At 35.3% G+C, this 7,959-nt stretch overlaps 1 long non-coding RNA gene across 1 annotated transcript; it reads right to left on the reverse strand.

Annotated features, from left to right (window-relative positions):
* Positions 1-7,277: 7,277 nt before the first annotated feature.
* On the reverse strand, positions 7,278-7,694 carry LOC115630007. Its single transcript, XR_003995972.1, has 2 exons — positions 7,506-7,694; positions 7,278-7,440 (listed from the first exon to the last, which is right to left on the reverse strand). It is a non-coding gene; the product is annotated as an uncharacterized LOC115630007 (long non-coding RNA).
* Positions 7,695-7,959: the final 265 nt, after the last annotated feature.

Here is a 7,959-nt window from a genome sequence, read left to right on the forward strand (position 1 = left end):
ATCGTTTTGTAATTTTCGATATTAAAAAAAGTTAAAAGCAAGCGTCCCATTTTTCTTTGTTTCTAATAATTTATATAAAATAATATAAATTTTCAAATGCATTAGAAAATTGTTCAATACAAATGAACACATCTAATTTTAGGAAATCATCGACTTCTATCCTTTCATCTACAATTGTGCTATATAGTTCAAATATTACTGGAAAAATGCCAACGAAATTTAAAATTTTCAGAAAAGCAGAAATTAGCATCGTTTGAGGAAACATATACCATCAAACTGTATTCAAGCAATGTTTTGGTTCTTTCAGAAGCTTTAGTATGTCCAACAATTTTTCCAAAAAATGTTTACAAATCGAATGCAGTATTGTTATGGATTTATCCTGCAACAAACAGGTACTCCGTGCAATCTATTTTTATACCTTGTGTTTACGCTGTGCAAGTTTTCTCTCCACGCAATCACTGATTTTCCACAACTTCCTTATTTCTTGTAATTTTCCACTAAAATTCACTTAGTGATTATGAGTGCAAAGTTTTATAATGATAGGCCGTATACGTATATATGACCAAGCAGTGAGCGCAGTGATATGCCCCGTCCAGCTCACACATTCCCTTCTTATTAATTATAATACACGTGCATTCGGTTTTCGTGACATTATTTATTAAGTTATTTTGTATTTGATGGATATTATGTTTAGTATTAATCGAAATCTAATTAAGGTATTATTGTAAAGCCAACACCACGGTCACACTCAATAAATATACACACTTCTACTAGAAACAGCGTGTAAGACACTACATAATTGGCGACGAGATAAAAAAAAAAAAAGAAAAAGAAGTGCGAAGCGTACATATGTATGCTCAGTTAATTGTACATACATAAAACACGTGTCAATACTTAAAAACTTTAATGCCAACAATTGTAAATACATACATTTGTTTAAAATGACACAAGCTGCAGTTACTACTACTACGTTATTACAAACGGCAACGCTACCAGAGTTCTCGTATGCAACGGAATCATGGTGCATTTGGAAAGAAAAACTGGAGATTCATTTGTGCGAAATAAAGTGCGAAGAGGAGGAAGTAAAAAAAGTAATTTTGTTAAAATCAATTGGATCTGATCCATACCGTTTGCTACATAGCCTATGCAGTCCTGGCTCGCCGGTATCAAAAACATACAAAGATTTGTGTTCCATGTTGGCTACTCATAACACACAACCAACAATTGTTTTTCATGAGCGTGAAAAATTTTATGCCGCAGTTAAAAGTGACTCTGAAAACGTGTCCCAATGGTTTGCTAAAGTTAAGCAACTGGCCAATAATTTTAAATTTGGTTCAAATTTGGACGACTTTGTGTTGGATCGCTTTGTCACAGGGCTTCCAGAAAATATTTTCGACAAATTATGTGAGGAAGATGAGTCCCTAACCTTGACAAACGCATTACGTAAAGCCACGATTATGGAAACGAAAGTCATCGCAAAGGCAACTGAAACTTCAAACATGAGTGCAGTCAACGAAGTACGGCACAAAGCGCAGCGCAGAAGTAACGGTCTCAGTACTACCAGACGTAGCAACAACAACAACAGCAGCAGCCGAAGCAACGAGAAGGCAGCGGGCAGAAGCAACAACAACAACTACAAGAAGAACGGAAGGCAGCAGCAGAACGAGAAAATCACATGTTCACATTGTGGTTGGCGCAATCACAGCTCAAACTCGTGTCGCTTTAAGAATAGCGAATGCCACAATTGCGGTAAAATTGGGCACCTTGCGAACATATGCAGAAATAGAGATAAGAATATAAATTATGTTAACAATTTTAGCATAAATTCTGTCAATGATTTCTCTGTTTACAGTTTAGCTACAACGAATAACCACAACACTTATACTTTGTCAGTAAATATTGATAATTGTACAATGGATATAGCAGTTGATACTGGGTCTCCATGCACATTGTTACCTCAGAAGCTTCTTGATGTGAATCAATGCAAAAGACTTGAGCATTGTAATACCAAGTTCATAAGTTACACTGGCGATATAATTAAAACAATTGGTGAGTTTTGTGCTAATATAACATACAACGGGACCACGAAACCTTTAAAAATAATTGTTACTCAAGGTAACAGTCAAGCCGTTGTAGGAAGAGATTTCCTTAGAGAGTTTAAATTTGAATTCAGTCAAGTGAATAGCATAAATATTCAGAATATTGCAGAACAAATTAAATGGGAGTTTAAAGATTTGTTTGATACCACACTTGGAACGTTCAGTTTAGGTACAATTTCATTACCGATCGATATCAATGCTAAACCCATATTTTTCAAACCACGTAGCATTCCTCTTGCTTGGAAGAGCAAAGTTGAAACTGAATTAAATGATCTAATTAAAAAAGGCATTTTAGAACAAGTTGATCACTCAGAATGGTGTACACCATTAGTACCAATATTAAAGCCGGATGGCAAACTCAGAATATGTGGTGATTATAAGGTTACAATTAACAAGAAGTTAGTAGATTACAAATATCCCTTACCACGCATAGAAGAAATATTTGCAGCATTAAGTGGCGGTCAAATGTTTTCAAAACTAGATCTGTCGAATGCATACAATCAACTTTTATTAGATGAAAAATCGCCACAGCTTTGTACTTGGAGTACACACATATGTACACTGAAAATGAAAAGACTTCCATTTGGAGTTAAACCAGCAGCGCCTATATTTCAAAAGACAATGGAATCGATTTTGAGTGGTATACCTAACGTAGTTGTGTATCAACATGACATTACAGTCACTGGAATAAATGAACAAGACCATATCAACACTTTAAAGCTTGTTTTAACAAAACTACAATCAGTTGGGCTTAGATTAAATTTATCCAAATGTAAATTTTTGCAAGACAAGGTATCATATCTTGGTTTCACAATTGAAAAAAATGGTTTGCAGAAGAACATGGATAGGTGCGAAAGTGTATTCAATTGTCCAGTTCCCAGAAATATCACTGAAGTGAGAGCATTTATTGGCATGGCAAATCATTACTCAAAGTTTATAGCGAACTTCACACAGAAAATTAATCCTTTATACGCATTGCTTAAAAAGAATACAAAATTTCTTTGGTCGAAAGATTGTTAAAAATCGTTTGAATTAATTAAAGAAGAAGTAGTTTCTGATCAGGTTCTTGTACACTTTGATAGTTCATTACCTATCATACTTCACACAGATGCCAGTAACTCAGCAGTAGCAGGCATACTGTCTCACAAGTTACCAGATGGTACAACAAAACCCGTAGCATTTGTAGCACGAGCTCTAACAAAAGCTGAACAAAACTACAGTACACTAGAGAAAGAGGCCTTAGCAATCATATTTTGTGTTAGAAAATTAAAACAGTATTTACTTGGTCAGCATTTCATTTTAAAAACTGATCACAAACCACTGAAATTTTTATTTGGTGAACAGAAAGGACTACCTCTTATGTCCTCAGCCAGAGTTCAAAGGTGGGCATTTATATTATCAGGTTTTAACTATACTATAGAATACATACATGCTAGATCTTATGTTTGGTGGACAAATATCGATTCAGATATAGAAAAGATGATAAAATCATGTCAGCATTGTCAAGAAATCAGTGCAAGTCCAGAGAAATCTATTTTAATACCCTGTCAACCAGCATATTCGGCTTGGAGCAGGATTCACGTAGACTACGCAGGTCCAATCAATAACTTTTACTTACTAGTAATCATTGATTCGTACACAAAGTGGGTCGAGGTTTATAAAACCAAAGACATAACATCGTTATTCACTATAAAATCTTTAAGAGAAACATTTTGGCGATATGGGCTAGTAGATACTATAGTCAGCGACAACGGTAGACAATTTACATCTAGTGAATTTAAGCAGTTTACTACAATGAATGGTATTAGACATATTTTTACTGCACCGGGACATCCCCCAACCAATGGTCAAGCAGAGAATTTTGTCAAAACGTTAAAAAAAAATCAATAACGGCTTCGTTAAAAGACAAAACGCAGCGTACTTTTGAAACAATCCTAAATCAATTTTTATTTGATTATAGAAATGCAAAGCATTGTACAACGGCAGAGAGTCCATCGAAATTATTTTTTGGTAGAGTTCTTAAGTCGCGATTCTGTTTACTGCAACCACCAAAAGTGAAAGAAGAAATATTCAGAAAACAGGAAAAAAGCATTTTGAACTATAAAGGTAAGAGAACAGTAGATTTTGACAATGGCGAACCAGTGCTTATACGAGATTATAGGGATCCAAATAAACCTAAATGGTCAAAAGCAATTATTAAAGAGCAACTTGGTCCTAGGTCTTATATCTGCACAAACCTTCATAATGATAAAATCATAAAACGTCATTGTAATCAAATGCGTAAAACTGAATATAATTACGATCGAAAGAGAGATAGTATCATCTCCTAAATCAAATTATGAACAAATTAATATAAAAACTGATACTCCAGAAGTGCAAGTGAAATCAGAACGTAACTTAAGACCACGAAAAGATGGCAAAGTTGTTCGAAGTTATTTGTATAATGAATTCATAAGACTATGCTTTTCAAAAGTTGACAACTGTACAATGACTGATGAAATGGTATTGTATTTAAATTGTTAAGATAATACAAGTAATGTCATATCACACTTTCACATGATGTATTCACAGCTTAAGTGGGGGCGTGATGGATATTATGTTTAGTATTAATCGAAATCTAATTAAGGTATTATTGTAAAACCAACAACACGGTCACACTCAATAAATATACACACTTCTACTAGAAACAGCATGTAAGACACTACAATATTGTTTATTTCTTTTGCTCAACACATTTACACACTCTGCTCTGCTCAACATCACTTCTGTAACTGACTGAGTTCCCTCTCAGTGGTTTCGGCATTACAGTGTTGGCAGTCGGAATTATGTTCCAGTATAGGAATACATGTGTATAACTCCTCCCCTCCCCAGAGTGAAGTAAGGGTCCCAGAAGGTGTTGTGGGACACGAGCGAACTTTCGCAAGGTATCGTATTGAGGGTGTGTTCAGCAGCAGGTGTGGTTATAGAATTAATACATTCTTATTTTTTTCCTATTTGGTATACAATATCATAGCATTTTTTTTCTTCTTAAATTTAGCATGGTCTTTCATTATAGCCGGTACCCAAAGGGTGAACGGCTATACTAGTTTTGTGCGCATGTATGTAACACACAGAAGAAGGCGTGGTAGACCCCCCAAAGTATATATATTCTTGATCAGGATGAGAAGACGAGTCGATATAGCCATGTCCGCCTGTCTATCTGTCCGTCTGTCTGTATGAGCGCAAGGATCTCAGTAAGTACAAGAGCTAGGATAACCAAAATTGGCATCAAGGTTCCTATAAGCCCTAGGCAGAACGAGTTTGTTTATTTTTTCTGATACAGCTCCCCACTCCCCCGCAATTCGTATTTTTTCTTATAACTTCCGTAATTCTCGGAATTTTGAAAATTTTGGTAGGTACATCCAGTTAGTACTAATGTGTCCGTAAGCCAAATTTCATCATGATAGATCAATTCTGAAGAAAGTTATAGCCATAAGTAAAATCGCTGCTCATGCGCTGTCTGCAGCTCTGTCGGCAGCGCTGCCCGCAGCTGTTGTTGTTGTTGCTGCTTTGGTTCAACTTTGTGCTGTATACATACACGCATATAAACACGCATAGGTACGTGATGTAAATGTATGCTGTTTAATCTGAACATAAACATGTATTCTAATTTAATTTAATTAATTATTTTAATTAATTAATTCATTCATTTTTTATACCCTGTACCCGTAGGGTAAAAAGGGTATATTAGGTTTGTGCAAAGTATGTAACATACAGAAGGAAGCATCTCCGACCCCATAAAGTATATATATTCTAGATCAGCATGACGAGAGAAATCGATCTAGACATGTCCGTCCGTCTGTCCGTCCGTCTGGATGAACGCGAGGATCTCAGAAACTATAAAAGCTAGAATAACCAAAGTTGGCATCCAGCTTCTCCTAGGTCCGAGTAAGGACGAGTTTATGTTTTTGTTTTTAATTTTCCCCCCCTTCCCCCGCTACAGAATTTCGTCAATAGCGTCCACATTTCAAATGCTACCTAAACCAAACTTTGCACACATAATTAATATATAATTGTCTACTGTTGTATAAAATTTTATTCAATTTGGTCAATTCTAAGAAAAGTTATTAGCAAAACAAATTCTCCCCAGTACAACCCCCACAAACTGCAGCAACAAGTTCGCTCTTCTTCTTCCTCTTTTTGCTGCTGCTATGGGCGCATATAACTCAGTGACGGAAGTTTACCTGGGTACAGGGTATTACACTGTCGGGCTTGCTCGACTGTAGCGTTCCCTCTTGTTTAATTTTCTTTTAATTTTTTTTTTACATTTTTCCTTTTTGTGGAGAGTACAGGCTATTTGCTTGCTCGACTGTAGCGTTCTATCTTGTTTTTATATAGTTCATTGTACTGTTGACTTTTTTCCATAATTTCTCTAGCCTTGGACCTACTTTCAATAAGATTTCTATTTTGTTTTCTGTCGTCTAGCTGTTCTTTTAAGAAGTCTATGATAATTCCTCTTTGACTTACTCCGAATAATAACTCACTTGGGGTGGTGCCCGTGCTTTTGTGCAAAGTGTTGTTTAAGGCAAACTCTATTTCTGGAAGTATATTATCTAATGATTTTGTGGTTCCAGCACTTGTTAATTTAGCCAACATTGGTCCTAAACATTTATTTATACGTTCCACTTGTCCATTCGCTTGTGGAGAACCTGTTGCTACTTTTATGTGTTTTACGTTGTTAGCCAATAAAAATTCTTCGAAATCCTTTGAAGTGAATGCACTTCCACGGTCAGAAACTATAGTCTTGGGTCTGCTATATGCTTTGAAATAATCGGATAAATGTTAAATTGTACTTTTAGAGTCCGTAGATTTTGTTTCATACAGTTTAACAAACTTCGAAAAGGCATCCACTGCTAGTAGTACATGTCTTTTTTGTCCTTTTTGTGTTTTTATGGGAACTTTGTTATTGCATTGTATACTTTTTCACACTCTCTGTGTCCCATTTGGTCATGATAAAGTGTTAAAATGTTTCGTTCCATATTATTAGGTACATAAAATAGTATTTTGCCTTTGAATTTGCGGAAAATTAGTCCGTTTCTCATTTCATACAGATTGTTTTCTTTTTCTTCTAATTGTTTGCGTATGTTGCATATAACCGTGTCCTCGTTTTGACAAATGGAAAGATTTTGTTCAAACGTATTCTCTTTTATTTATTCTCTTTATTTTATTACTCCAATGATTATAAGTTTACTTTTATTTATTCCGTAATAATTTTGAACAAAAGAATAGTCTTCAATAAGTTTCTTGGGTACCTTCTCCTCACATATTAAACTGATAGGGCTTCCAGTGTCAATTAGTGTTTCTAAAGGGTGTTTAATGATGTCATTAGTATTGTTGATAAATAAATACTATATAAGTCTTACATACTTTGTTGCTGGTTTTCATATTTTCTCGTAGTTCCAAGTCGTTGCGTTTGCTACAGTTTATTGAAATGTGGCCCATTTCATTGCAAACGAAACACGCTCCAGGTGTTCTTTTGGGCTTGCGACATTCAGGGGCCATATGTCCTTTGGAGTTACAGTTGAAGCATTTGACGACCATTTCACGACTATTTGCGTTGGCTAAAGGCTCGATATTCTACTTGTTATCCATCTTGTGTGTGTAATCTGGTTTCAATTGTATGCTTTTGAAAGCATCAAGTAGTTCCGTTGTATTTTTAAAACGTTGCATACGGGTTTGAGTACGTAGATTATAGTTTGGAATGCCATCAATTATATGCTCGAGTAACTCAATTTTGCCGACGTTTAATTTAGTTGATAATCTTAATTTTTCGTAAAAATATTCTTGGAAAGACTCATTAAGTTGCCAGGTCTTCTTTTCA

This window comes from Scaptodrosophila lebanonensis, unplaced genomic scaffold (genome assembly GCF_003285725.1).
Source record: "Scaptodrosophila lebanonensis strain 11010-0011.00,11010-0021.00 unplaced genomic scaffold, SlebRS2 tig00000209-arrow-arrow-pilon, whole genome shotgun sequence".
NCBI classification, from domain to species: domain Eukaryota; kingdom Metazoa; phylum Arthropoda; class Insecta; order Diptera; family Drosophilidae; genus Scaptodrosophila; species Scaptodrosophila lebanonensis.